We start from the raw sequence: 15016 nt of genomic DNA, 5'->3' as shown, positions 1-15016 counted from the left end.
TTCATAATGATCTAATGTATAATGTATAAAATATACATAGATATTAAAGATATAAATTATATAGCAAAGCATGAAATGCAAAAATATAAGATATTCAAGATTACATAAACAAAATTATATTAAAACGAGATAGTAAAATATGGATTATTACTGAATAATTAGTGGATTTGCCATGCACGTCTCATTGACAGAAAAAATAAATTGGTATCACTTTAAAATGAGATACTAATAATTAATTTCTAACTAATGAGATACTAATAATCAATTTCTACAAAAAATCCGTAATTAATTTCACTTTTTTTAATGAGATTGCACTCACACACACATATATTCTAACTAATTAATTTCACTTTTTTTTAATGAGGCTACATATATATATTTAAGCAAATACCATAGATCTAAACATAGCAGAAGTTGTAACTGGATGCATCAGTCACAATTTCGTCAGCCCACCGGGCCAGCCCATCGGGTTTTCGGGCTAGCCCTATCGGGTTTCGGGTTAGTCGGGTGCGGGCTAATCGGGCTGGAGGTTTTTTCGAGTTGCGAATTTTTCAACCCTAACCCTCTAATTTTGTCGGGTTATTCGGGTCGGGCCATGGGTTTCGGGCTGCATTGACATCCCTACTTACTGGTGCTAAGTAAACCACACGCTTAGCTTACGGGTGTTAAACAACCTAGTGTTCAGACAACCGTCTCAAACACTCTTTCAAACGCTCTTTTCTTTGTCTTGAAAAGGGGTTCGAATTCCAACTAGGATTACTGAGAACAGGCTCTCATTAATCAGTTTCTAGGCTAATGATTTTGAAAGTATATGCCTAAGAAAATTAAGAGAATGTATGTTATCAATTAGACTGATAGTTACAACGGTGAGTTCTCTTCTTCGATTCAAACTGATTGCAGTGAAGTTGCTGACTCTTGAGTTCGACAGAGTTTCAACTTGTGCGTTGAATCCGCAAAGAATGAGGTTGATCCTTGAGCTCTATTTATAGGCAGCGTCCTGAGAAAGATCCATTGGGGGAGGTCTATCTTCAGTTTTCTGTCGTTGTGACTCAGATTCAAATTTGAGCGTAGGTCCTCAGTCTTCGTCCTACCTAAACAGAAAGTAAGTAGTGTCATTTCTTTAGTAGGTGAGCGTGCTGCAGTATAAGGCAGCACGGAAAGGGAAACCCTACACTCCGAAGGACAATTCTGCAGATCTTCGTATTAAATGTAGTTGTACTTTGAGTCAACTGCTTACTTTCCACGTGGCTTCTATTGAAATGTATGAAACACCCTTAAACTGAGAATCAATTTGGGAAAGAGAGTATGTCTGAAGTTTCAATTGATACTTTACTTCAGTATCAGTCTCTGTTTTATACGACGTGGCATGTATCAATGTTTTCCTAACACTGATACTGCAGTATACGTCTCATTCAGTATGAGTCCAACAGTCTTGAGTCTCTTGGTCTTCAGTTTAACTGGATCTTCAGTCTTCAGACTTCGATCTTCAGTCTTCGCCTATACACTTTAATCTAGCTAAAAATATGGACTCTAACACTTGAGTCCAAAATTACTCTAGTCTAGTGAAAATAAACTAAGTGTTTTGGAATCATCAAAACAAGGGTAGGATATTTCTATTAATTACCCAACAGATTCATTATTCGTTCAACAAAATAATAAGTAATTATTTACTTTGATTATCAATTTTAGGCAGTTTGAAAATGAACAATTAATTCATCTTATTTTTGAATAATATTGTTATAATAGATGTAAAAATTAGCACGAATAAAGTGACTGTTGTAATGACTTAGATTAAAAAAAAAAAAAAAGCCTCTCCATGGAAACCCTAGGCAGCTAGGGTGGCTAGGGTTTGTTCATGTGAGTGGTATTCTTTTCTTTGGAAAAGTTCATTCATCTTCTTTGGGAATGGATTTCTTGTCTTTTGGTTTCGGGGTATCATGGATCCCGATGAAATTGTGAAAAGAGTGGCAGAACTGCAATTGTCCGTAGAAGCGCATGCAGAAATTGTACTTTTATGATCAAATTGTGAGAGAGTTTGCGAGCGGAGCGATGCGGCAAAATTGATTGTCGGGAAAATTTTCAACAGTGCTCGACAACATAATCGGGATGTTTTGTGGGAGAAACTTCCATCTATTCTCTAAATACGGGAGACCATATATTTGTCCTTCATATGAATTTGGAAGCTGATAGAGACTGAATTCTTGCCAGGGGCCATGGCATTTTTCCATGATCATATGATCTTGAAAAGGGCCGATTCTATGTAAAAAACTGCTTGGAGTTGAATACAACAAAATATCGATCTGGGATCAGTTACATAATATGCCTTTAACGTGCATGGAGCAAAGCACGGTTCGAAAGGTAGGGAAACAGGTCAATAGAGTTCTTGAGATTGATTCAGAGGAATGAGGGCGTTGTTTAGGCTGATATACGCGTGTAGGAATAACAAGATCTATCCACGAGTTAGTCGTTCGATGTCTTCCTATTAAGGCGGAAGGCGATCATAAGGAAGTGTTGGTATTAGTGCTCTTAAAAGAACCCAAAACTTTTTTGTTTTGGCTGCGATGCGGACTTGTGATGTGTGATAACACTCATTTTTCTATAGTTTTTAAAGTTATTAAGATGTCAATTTTGTAGTGAATTGAGTGTTTGATGTTTGTTTTGTGCTTGAATTGTTTTATCTTGTGAAATATGATACTTCCTTGTACTTTGCTGAAATCTACAGAAATATTGAAGCTGAATTTTAAAATATGATCTAAATTAAAGTTGTAGATCATCTCTGACTCAACCCAAAACACCTATGGAATTGACTCGCAATCGCACGAGGTCATCCTAGTGTCGTAAGCTAACCCAAGTCGTCTCACAAGGAAGGCTAAGCAGGGCGACTAATTATTTTACGCACAAAAAGTAGAAAATTCTAAACACTCTAAATAAATATTGGGGTTGTCGCTGCTCATCCGATTAACTAATGTATAAATAAAAAGAGAGAAAATAAAGCAATAAATTTGAGCATATAAATCTAAGGTTCTAAAGTAAGCAGTATAAGAGTGCCTCCAACGGGTGTTTTTTTCTGCTTCCAAAATAAACAATTAACATTAGAGAAAGTTGAAACTAGTTTCCAAAATTTCTTTGGCAACTTAAAATCAGTTTAGGCTGACACAAGGGGCCCCAGTTTCATATTGATTTGTGCGATAATTGGAGGGGCCATATGTATAATTCTACTTTATGCATGTAGCAGTTTTTAATCCTATTCATTTGTTTTGCTTTTTCTTTTTTCTTTTTTTTTCGTTTTTTTAATCCCCCTATTTCTATATCATTTTGAAGGGAAACATATATTGATTTGGGATTGATAATTTGTATTCCCTCCGTCCACGAAAAAGAGTCATGATTTCCCTTTATTTTTTGTCTATAAAAAAGAGTCATGTTTCACTTTTTATACAATTTTACCCTTTGTTGACTTATCTATTTACTTGATTTGCCATTTATTGACCAATAACAATAAATGTTAAACACCCAAATTAAATCCTAATCTATTCCTGAAATAAACCCATATTTCGGTCAATTAAAACCATTTCTCCAATTTGTGGGTGAAACCCTAGAGCCTTCTACACATATTTGCGACGAAGAATCACTGGGTAAAAGCGCCGCCTCCCTCAAATCTCCGCCTCCATCTCAGCTCGAAACCTCAAATCGTCGCCCCCCTCAGAGCTTGAAACCATAAGGCGCTGCCTTCCGAATGGTCTCGATCCTCTCGGAGAACCACCGGAACTCGCTCTCGCCCTACCTCTCGCCGTCGTCTGCAACGCCAACTCCTCCGTCCGCTCTGCTTGCGTGAGTAGCTTCAAGGCGAAGCTGGCAATTCTCGCACTGGTGAGGAGCTTGGTAGCGGTGGATGGAGTGATGCGGCAGGAGAATATCCTCAATTTGGTTTGGAATTTTCTAGATTTGTTGCTGGAATTTATTGAATTTATTTACCCATTAATACCCTAAATTTGTTGAATTTTCTCAATCGATTCGTTGAATGCCAAAATTTGTTTGTAGTTTGTTGAATTTGCTCAATCGATTCGTTGAATGCCAAAATTTGTTTGTAGTTTGTTGAATTTGCTCAATCGATTTCTTTACCCAATTGCTAAATTTGTTGAAATTGCTTAATCGATTTCTTTACCCATTTATTGAATTTGTTTACTCAATCGATTTCTTAATTAATATCCTAAATTTGTTGCATTTATTTGCTCAATAAGGCCTTAATTTTTGGAATTTGCTGAATTGATTTACCCATTAATAAAGGATTAAGCAAGTAAAATTGTCATTAATACTACCCCTATAAATTTACTTTTACTCCACTTACACCTACTTTAACAAATTTCTTAAAACCTGTGCCGAGTCCCAAACGGGACTCTTTTTCATGGACGGGGGGAGTATATCTTTGCAATCAATGGCTATTTCAATTCCAACAGCCATTTTAAAATTACATTACAATTTCCATTCAACTCTTTACAACGTAATTTTAATTTTAGTAATGTAATTCAACTTTTATTAATATAATTTTAATTATTATTGGAATTATAAAGTCATTTTATTTTATTATATTAGATAATTTAAATATAAATTTAAATATAAAATTTAAATTAAATATATCATTAAAACATGTAATTATACAAATTATAATTGAAATAAAATTAATGTACATATATAGATATATAAATGAAGTATGTATTAAAGTGGGACTTTTAAAAAATAAAAAATTGGTTTATTGTTAGAGTAGATGCAAGATAAAAAGTATGTGAGTTTCTAAAGCTGATGTGACAATAATATGATATTTTAAAAATTGAAAATATAATTTATGGTCGGAGGTACCTAACTAACTAAAAGAAATCTAAGTCAAATGAAAGGAATTTACAATAGACCTAGCGACAATAAACTCAATTCAGGAATCCTAATCTATTGACCGTCGGAAAGAAAATGCAGGAAAATGATATCTATTGTCTAGGCTAAATTTCCATTATTTAACTTTATAATTAGATCCAAATGCAATTATAATTCAAATGCACAGTGAAAGATTTAAACAAAATCAATATGAGAATTAAAAATAACATTAATACGTAAACCAATTAAGAGAAATTGAAAGTAATTAAATCATGATATTAAAAAGTATAAGTAGATCCTTACAAAATCAAAGCAAGAAGACTCCAACAAAAATCTCATTCTTTGAATTGTCTGCCATCCATTTGCGTAGAGATCTCCAAATGCTATTATAACTATCATTATCAATAACCTACACCAACCCAATTTTTTAATAAAAAAAATTATTTCTCTCTCTTCTACATACATAATCTATAATTCAATAACCTTTATGTTTTATCAATAACTCACTACAACCTAAAATATATATATATATATATATATATATATATATATATTATTTCTGTGAATAGGCGAAAGTACCCACTTTCATAAGTTATCTTACAAAAGTACCCACCCAAGCCAAAGTCCAAAAAGTCAAAGCCGACATGCTTGGTTTTTTGTAAAAGCAGACCTGACATGCTTCGTTTTTTGTAAAATGTCCGACTCACGTCACTTTCACAAGTTAAAAATGTGATGAAGAGTCAATAATTGCCCAACTCACGTCACTTTCACAATCTAATATATACTGTATGTTTGAAAATTTATAAAAAATTAGCTTACGTTTGCGTTGTAAAAACATTAGTAAGAGGACTAAAAATTTTACTATTATGTTTATTATGCAACAAAAAAATATTCTGAAATCAATGGCATAACTAGCCGCCGGAAATTCATAGCCGCTGCCCAGTAGCCGCCGGTCCAAAATATACACGGCTACTGGGCAGCGGCTATGAACTTCCGGCGGCTAGTTACTCCATTTGTTTCGTAATATTTTTTTGTTGCATAATATACATAATAGTGAATTTTTGAGCCCTCTTAGTAATATTATATTATAACACGAATACCTTAATTTAGAGTTTTTATTTAAATTTTTATTTTTATTTTTTTTATATTAAAAGAAGTATACATTGATGTGAAATATGAGAGATACTGAATCTGCATAAAAATTGGATTATAGTGGGGTAATAATACTCACTTTATGTATGATTTGATTGAACACAAAATAATACAGTAAACACATAAAATAATAGGCTATTTTTGAAGAAAACACTTGAAACTCCTGAAATGTAAACAAAAAGATATTTGAGCCCTACAAAACAATTAGCCGCCAGAAATTGAAAGCCGGTCGTACTAGCCGTGAGAAATTTTTCACACACGGCTAGTGACGCCGGCTACGATTTTGTGGCGGCTAATATTTTTTTTTGGGACAAAAAAATCATTTTGAAGTAATACATATGGTTGTAAAATTTTTTACCTTGTTATGAATGTTTGAAAGTAACATATGTATCCCTTTTTTGTGTATTTCTATTTATTTGTTAATGTTTTAGTCAAAAAAGTATATGTCCACATGAAATACGAGATAAGGTGACTGCACAAATTTGGATTGTAATGAGGCTTTAATGCTCACTTTCTGCATGCATTTGATTGCACATTGAATAATAGATTGGAGTGTACTGAATGAATGAACAATACATTTCACGTGAATTTGTACAAAGGACTCTAATATTAGTCTATAATAGGGCTGCATTTGTGAATGAGAAAACATAAATCCAAATACTCGTAGAAAGAGCATTCAGTTAAAAAATTGAGAAATTGAAACCCTCAAGATTTGAGAAGTGGTTTGTGCGATAGTTGGTGCAATTGGTGTTCAAAATCTACTTGAAGAGGTGATTTTCTCATATATTGTTTGTGTAATTAATAGTTTGAATGTTTTATGTTATATTTATGAGAATTTTTAAAGTGTTTATGCATATTTTAATACTACATTTTATGTGTTTTATAGATGGAATTCGTTAGATACATATATGTGAGATACAACGGACTCGTCGATGGTATACACTATGTTGGTGGGGCTACAGATGTCCTTCCCCTCGTCAACGAAACTATTGAGAGCCTGATGTGCAGCGTCAACAATATTATGAGGACGCATTCGTTGAGCTCGAGCTACCAATTGTATTATTTGGCGACCAATCTATTTGGTAGGGAGATGAAATGTGGCTTGGCCACAGACGATGACGTGGAAGCCTTGTTGGCAACTGCCGACTATCCTATGGTGTACGTTGAGCACTACAACGGTCCGATTGTAGAAGAAGCCTACATCCCTACTTTTGATTTTGCTGAACCTTCGGGACACGTAGATGAAGCACAATGCAGTCAGTATGAGACGCCGTATTATCATCATACGTCGTTTCATGGTGTCCAGAGCTCGCCTCCACGACAATATTTTACATGGGATGGACAACCGCTAGACGAATCTGCATGGAATCAAACCGAAAGGCTTAATGAAGTATGTGGGAGATTGAACGATGTGTGACAGATGATGAACCTGAGCACGAAGCCGAAGGCTCGGTTGCATCAGGAGACGATGATGATTCTGAGGAAGATGACGAAGAATTTGACCCTGCGCTCGAGGTGGGCACTACTTCTGATGCCTCTGAGGATTTATTAGACGACGATCTAATCGATTTCACGAAGATCGAGCGAGCAGGTTGGATCCGACAAAGTACAACACGTGACGGAGATCCGATAGCCGAGACCGGTGATCTAACTAATTGGTTAGTTCCCTTGATTCCAGTGGACGCCTCGGCTTCGCTGGTTGCTCGCGAGAGTGACCCTTCTAGAGTTGATGATCTGCAGAAGAATTCTTTTTACAACAACAAAGACGACCTGATCATTGCTGTTGGTTTGTGGAACATGAAGCGAGGCACTGAGACAAAAGTTGTCCGCTCAGATCCGGGATGAGTCTATTTCTCGTGCAAGCACTCTGACAACTGCAATTTCGATCTTCGTGCGTCTAGTCACGGCCGAGGGATGTGGAGAGTGCATAAGTTGAAAGAGCATTCATGCGAAGGGGACTTGCGCACAGCTAAAAAAATCAAGGCGCACTCGAAGGTGGTGGCAGCGTTTGTGGCAAACAGAATACGCGATGATGGAGAGGTCATTAAGCCGAAATCCATCATGGCTGAGTTAGTACGCGATTTCGGCATCAAAATCAAATATGATGTCGCGCTGCGTGCAAGAAATCTCGGGATGGAGATGATATACGGTCGAGTTGATGATTCATTCCTCCTGCTCCCAAGATATCTGTATGCCCTGAAGGAAGCGAATCCTGGCACCTTATATGGTTTGGAAGTAGACATAGACTGCCGGTTCAAACATTTGTTTGTTGCTCTTGCGGCTTCCATCTCACCTTTCTACTTTCTCCTTCGACCAGTGATTGTGGTTGACGGCACACACCTGAAGGGAAAAAATAGTGGCATTTTGTTTGTCGCCGTGACAAAAGACGGAAACGAGGCAGTTTTTCCCTTGGCGATCGGTGTCGGTCCGATCGAGAATGATGAGTCGTGGAAGTGGTTTATGTCACATCTGAGAGGTGCTTGCGGCGAGCCCGATAACTTACTTATTGTATCTGATGCGCATGTATCCATCGCTAATGCTGTGAAGAGCGAGTTTCCAAATGCTACTCACGGTATTTGCTACTACCACTTGTTGAACAAGATGAAGGGTTACGGGCCCGGTGTTGCTGAGCTTTTTCGCCAAGCTGCATACGCCTACGAGCAATCAGATTACACGCGTGCAATGTCAGCCATTGCTGCTCTGAAGCCAAAGGCGTACGAGAAGTTGTTGCGCGTAGGCCCGGAGAAGTGGGCACGATCACAATGTCCTGTGTCCCGTTACAGTTTCCTTACATCCAATGCCGCCGAGAGTTTTAATGCACGTTTGCTGTGGGCTAGGCGTCTTCCAATCTGCTCGATGTTGGAGGCAGTGAATTTACTGCAAAGAGATTCCCACCCTATAAAGCTGCATTGTAGCCGTATGAATTGTCCAATCACCCTTTAAGCTTATAATTTAAAAAAAAAATAGGTTTTCGTGTATAAATAGAAGAAATAGTAGTAAATTAAGGGTAAAAAATACGAATATTATATAAAATAATATGAAAAATTATTTTAAAAATATTTAATAGCTTACCCGCCACTAATAAGCAGCCGTCAGCTGTAGCCGTGAGTAGTTTCTTACCCACGGCTACTGCAGCCGGCTACATATTTCTGGCGGGTACTTGGGTAGTAAGGTGTATTATGTTTCTCTGATTCATAATATATGATTTTGTAATTTTTTTATGCACCATTTGCTATTATTTTATGTGTTACAATATTAATTCATATACAATCAAATAAACTAAATAAATTTAGACTTATTGAGTTTATTTTGTCAATCTCCTTCTCGTGAATTTACTGCAAAGAGATTCCCACCCTATAAAGCTGAATTATACCCGTGAATTGTCCAATCACCCTTTAAGTTTATAATAATAAAAAAAATTAGGTCTGTTTAAAAATTTAAAATCAAGAGTATTATGAAACTAGAATTTCTTTTAAAGCTATTGAAGTATTTACCCGCCTGTTAATCCTAGCCGATCACAGTAGCCGCCGGGATCCATTTCCAGCCGGCTACTGCTAACGGCTAAGATTAACAGGCGGGTAATTGTTGTATTAGCTTCAAAAAAAATTTGTTTCATAATACGCTTCATTTAATTTTTTTTCAACTTTCTTATAGATGTTTAATAACATGAAAACCTGTCCTTATTTTTTCGAACTTAAGGCATTTTAGGGTTACAAATAATGATGTAAGTTAGCAAATAATATCATTTCCTCAGATTTAGAGTCATATTTAACTACCTCTCTTACACATTTTCTTACACAAGTGTACTTGTGTAAGAAAAGTGTAAGAACTTTTACGGAAAACGATGCAAGCCTATCACCATCAATTGCAAAGTGGGTAGTTTTATAAGACATCTTATATGGGTGGGTAATTTTGTAAGATAACTAACCAAAGTGGGTACTTTAAATTCCATCCCATATTATTTAATACTCCCTCCGTCCACGAAATGAGTACCCATTTGTGGACGGCACGGGTTTTAAGAAATGTATTGAGTGTAGTGTGAATAGAATAGATGTCCCACCTTTTTGAGTGTATTAATTAAAGTGTTGTGTGAGGTACACTTGCCAAAAAGGGAAATGAGTACTCATTTCGTGGACGGACGAAAATGGAAATATGGGTACTCATTTCGTGGACGGAGGGAGTAATCAATTTATTCATCCAATAATAATGTGCCACATGTCATAATCATTTTTATAAAATTCATTTTGAAGAGGTTGACAAGAGTTGTCAGAAGTTGGTCTGCAGCCCATTTATATCATCGGTCATCAATTTTTATCCATTTTAACATTTATTTATTTATTTTAATTTTGTCTTTTAGTTATAACCGGTCATCCAAAGTCATTGATAATTGTAGTCTAAGGATTTTGATTTAAAAATAAAAATGAAAACAGATCCAAGCTTTGCGTGCCGCCGTCTGTTTCTATGCTAGGGTCTACTCAATAGATAAGGTCTGACGGTCTGTATTTTAGTGCATAAGAGCATTCATTGGGGGTGACCTGATAACTGACTTGATAGATGGGGGAACTACATTAGGTGAATGAGGCTTCAGTAAGATGACATGATAGTTGATTTGATTTTTTTAGTTTTGATTTTTATATTTTTCATTTAAATTTAAATAACACAATTTACTTCAAATTTAAATTGCATTAATTTTAAAATCCTAAAAATTACATTAAAGAATTACATAAATCTTAAAAATTTAAAGATATATCCTAAAATAACTATTATGGCGCTAGAGGTCCGAAAGGTGCCCAAACGTACTCGATCAAATCACGTTGGAGCTGACATGTATCTGTCTATCTTGAATAATTGTCTCTTTGCACGTATTCCTCGAAGCAAATCGATGTTGCTCGAGCACTCTCGGATAAGTCATTGCTAGACACCCCGTGTCCTGTGTCGTCATCTCTCTAATGGGCAGCTCTTTCACCTGTGTTCTCAACAATAATGTTGTGGAGAATGATGCAAATCATGATTTCCTTGAGATTGTCGACGTACCAACCCTGCGTTGGACTTCGAATGATTCCCCATCGAGCTTGAAGGATTCCAAAGGCACGTTCGACATCCTTCTGTGCCGATTCTTCCATCTTCTTGAACCTCGCCTCTTTTGGATTGGTTGCCATCGGCGGACTCTTGACGAAGCAGCGCCACTCCGGATATATGCCGTCGCACAAATAGTAGCCCATCTGGTAGTAGTGCCAGTTGGCCTCAAAGACCACCGGTGCCGCCGTTCCATCCAACACGTCGGAGAAAATAGGCGACTGGTTCAGAACATTGATGTCGTTGCTTGAACTAGCGACACCGAAGAAAGCATGCTAAATCCACAAATCGTGGGATGCAACGGCCTCCAAGATCAAGGTGGGCTCCCCTTGATCACCGCGTGTATATGCGCCGTGCCACACCTTTGGGCAATTCTTCCATGCCCAATTCATACAATCAAGACTCCCGAGCATCCTGAGAAATCCGTGTCGCGCCTCGTGCATCTGAAGAAGGCGTTGGATGTCCGCCTGCGTAGGACATCGAAGATACTCGACTCTGAAAGCCCGAATGACTACCTTGCAGAAACTCTCGAGGCATAGACGCCCCGTCGTGTCGGCGACCTTGAGATACTCGTCGAAAGTATCCGCACTAATGTCGGTGGCTACTTGGCGGATAGCCGCCGTGCAATTCTGCAAAGGCGTGAGAGAGTCCCGACCTCGTGCATCATGGCTCATCTGGAAATAAGTATCTTCACCTTGAACAGCCTCGACGATGCGCAAGAACAACTCTTTCTGCATCCAAAAATGACGTCGAAAAAATGTAGGCACGTACATCGGATTGTCGTTGAAGTAGTCTTGCATAAGACGTAAATGGGCAGTCTCACGATCACGGTGGACGTATTGTCGGTGATGAACAACACGTTTTGGTGCCGGTTGGGAGTAAATTTGAGCAAGCAATTGTTTCTACTCCTGGATCTCATCGATGATCGTCTGCGCTACCTCGTCGGAGGAAGACGACGAATTATCATCGAACAATTCCCTTTTTTGAAGAAAAAGAGAGGAAGATTGAAACAGAGAATTATTTGTGTGTGTGAATGAAGAAATAAGTGGATGTATTTATACAAGGGAAAAAAATGAAAAGTGGGACGAACGGCTATGAAGCCGTTCGGCATTAAAAAAAAAGAAAAATGGGGGTGAACGACTACTTTGGCCTTTACATTCAAAATTTAATTTTTTAATAGAGGAGCACGCTATGCACGCGCGTTCAAAAACGGCTATTAGGCCAAGCCTGATCTATCAGGCCTCCCTCGAGTCCCTTGTGGCTGCAGTGGGTGACCCGATCTTGGGGGTGACTCGAGTCCCCCTCCCCCCCTATCGGGTCCCTACTGTGGGTGCTCTTGCCTAGCCCGCGCCCGCATGGACTGCATTTTGCGTTGTTTTTGTTTTGGCTCGTTCTCATTCGTCTCAAGTCCAATTAAAATTCATTTTCACCCACGAACTCGTATCGAGACGAGCTTCAATTTTTCTTCAGACCATATAACTTAATTCCATCAGCAATTTTATCCACATATTAATCAATTCGAGCATAAAATCCTGAGATTATAAAATTAGTAAATAAGCTCAAATCAACCAACTCTTGAGTGAACGAGATCAAAATATAAATCAATAGAGCACAACCCAAACACCCAAAAAATCATCACAAAATAGGGCTAAACAATCTCGATATGTGTTCGTGGGCGCAAACGAATCACAAATCGGAATTTGGACGAGAGACATTTGGCCAAAATAAGAAAGTCGCGTGCATTAGTGAATATTGGCTGACGGGATTTTTCGATTTCGGGATTTTATCAGTATTTTCGAGTTTTGTATTGTGTTTCTCCCATGTGCTTATATGTAGGTCATTTTCTTGACCTATTAGATACCTTGCTTCACCTTTCTTCACCTCTCTTCTCTCTCTCTCTCTCTCTCTCTCTCTCTCTCTCTCTCTCTCTCTCTCTTCATATTTTTCAATTTTACATTTAGATTTTATAGCTTGCATAGATTAGCTTTATTTTTTGCAGGATTGAAGATTCTAGCGGTTCATCCTGAATTCTTTCCAAGTTTTATCAATTTTATTTATTTCAATTGATTCTTTTTAATTATGCCTTTTATTTATTTATGTCTGGCTAATTATTTTTCTGATTCTAGGGTTTGTAAATAGTTGATTAAATAATTATGTGATTGATTTATTGATACCTTTTTGTTTTCTAGTTTCTGATTTATAATCATGCTGCTTATTTCTTGTGGATTATCTGACCAATAATTTTCATGTTTAGCTATTCGGTTTGAGACTTAGTGAAGATAACTGTTTAGCGAATCCAGGAATGTGTGATATGATTTTAACCTTGAGACCTGGAAGATATAGGTGGATCATAGGGAGGTAGTAGATTTTCTTGAGACCAAACGGGGATAGAGAATTTTTTAATCAGCTATCATAAACTGTTGTTGGAAAATAGAAAAAATATCCTATTCCAGTTTTGATGATCCCAAAACCCTTAGTTTTCCTTTCTCTAGACTAGCCTCTTCTTTTGAACTTGACTGTTAGAGTTCAATCTTTTAGCTAGACTGAAGGTTACAGGTAACTGAAGTTTCTCCATATCGAAGACCGAAGAAACTGAAGACTAAGAAGATCAAAGCTCTACTGAAGACTAAACAACTGAAGGAAGATACTGATGTTACGAAGGACATTGCGAACTGAGACGTTCAGTTCAATAAGAAGACAATTTAACTGAAGACAATGACTGCTCAAGTGAAGGACAAAAGCTCTAAGTGATTCTTCAGTTAAACTTAAAGTCTCACGTGCAAACACGTGTAAACAACGGCGCATTAAATGCACCAGATATGAAGATCGTCCTTTCTAGTACACCAACTTTCCTTCTTCGTGCTAAAGTTCAGACGCACCCTGCTCCAAGAAAAAAAAAATGATTCATACATTCAATCAATCAGGAGCCAAGAAAATTAAAGCCTCAGCCCAAAGAACGGAATGTCTCACAACGGCTGAAATCATGAAGACTATCTCTCCAACGGATATATTCGGGAGTTCACCTATAAATAGAGCTCGAGGAACACCTTCAATGTGGGACCTATTCAAAGACTTACGCTGAAGCTCTATCAAATTCACAAACCAACATTATCTTAGACAAAATCTTGAATCGAAGAAGAAAGTACCCAAACGTTGTAAAATCAGTCTAGCTGATTACCGAAACTCTCTTAGAAATCTAGGCAACCCTTGTTTTATCCTAAGCCTAGAATTGATTACTTGAGAGCCTATTTTCAATAATCTTAGTTGGAAGATTTCGAACCCCTTGTCAACCGAGCGAAAAGAGTGTTTGAGTATAGAGGATTTCAAACCAGGGTTCTGACTCCAGAGATCTTAGCCAAGCGCTACAAAGGCATTTGTGTGTCTTAACATGCTAAGAGCGAGCAAGAAATCCAACCCAGTGTATTGGTACTGCAAATCAGATTTTCAGTTGTAAGGTTTGTTGTGCACCCGTAAGCATTTGCCCAGAGTGTTAGTAAGACTAATCATCTGGCTGTGGCCGTAGGAAATTGATTTTCGAACCATGTAAAAATCCTTGTGTTCTTTATCTGCTTTCAGTTATTCCTTATCTTTGTTAAACTTATTTTACAACTCAACTTACTTAACTGAAAAGTGTAACTAAGAAGTTTATAAGTGACAAACCTTTCTAAAGGCTATTTGGATTAAGTTTAAATATTCGCTGTTGAGTTATTAGTCTCACTGATCAATCTTTTGATAGTCAATAAGATTTGTAACTCTACTCTGTTTTACAAACACTAACACTGAAGCCTTACATGGATAACAGTTAAAGCTTTGTGCTTGACTGCTATCAAAATACTGAAGTCACTTTAGTATCAGTCTACAACCACTTTCCAACTGAAGTTTGGTTTGTTTGTTTTCGATCCGCAAAAATAGCCTACATGTGTAT

Source organism: Salvia miltiorrhiza, chromosome 8, assembly GCF_028751815.1.
Source record: "Salvia miltiorrhiza cultivar Shanhuang (shh) chromosome 8, IMPLAD_Smil_shh, whole genome shotgun sequence".
Lineage (NCBI taxonomy): Eukaryota > Viridiplantae > Streptophyta > Magnoliopsida > Lamiales > Lamiaceae > Salvia > Salvia miltiorrhiza.
The sequence above is the reverse complement of the archived record's forward strand: the minus strand, read 5'-3'. Positions refer to the sequence as shown.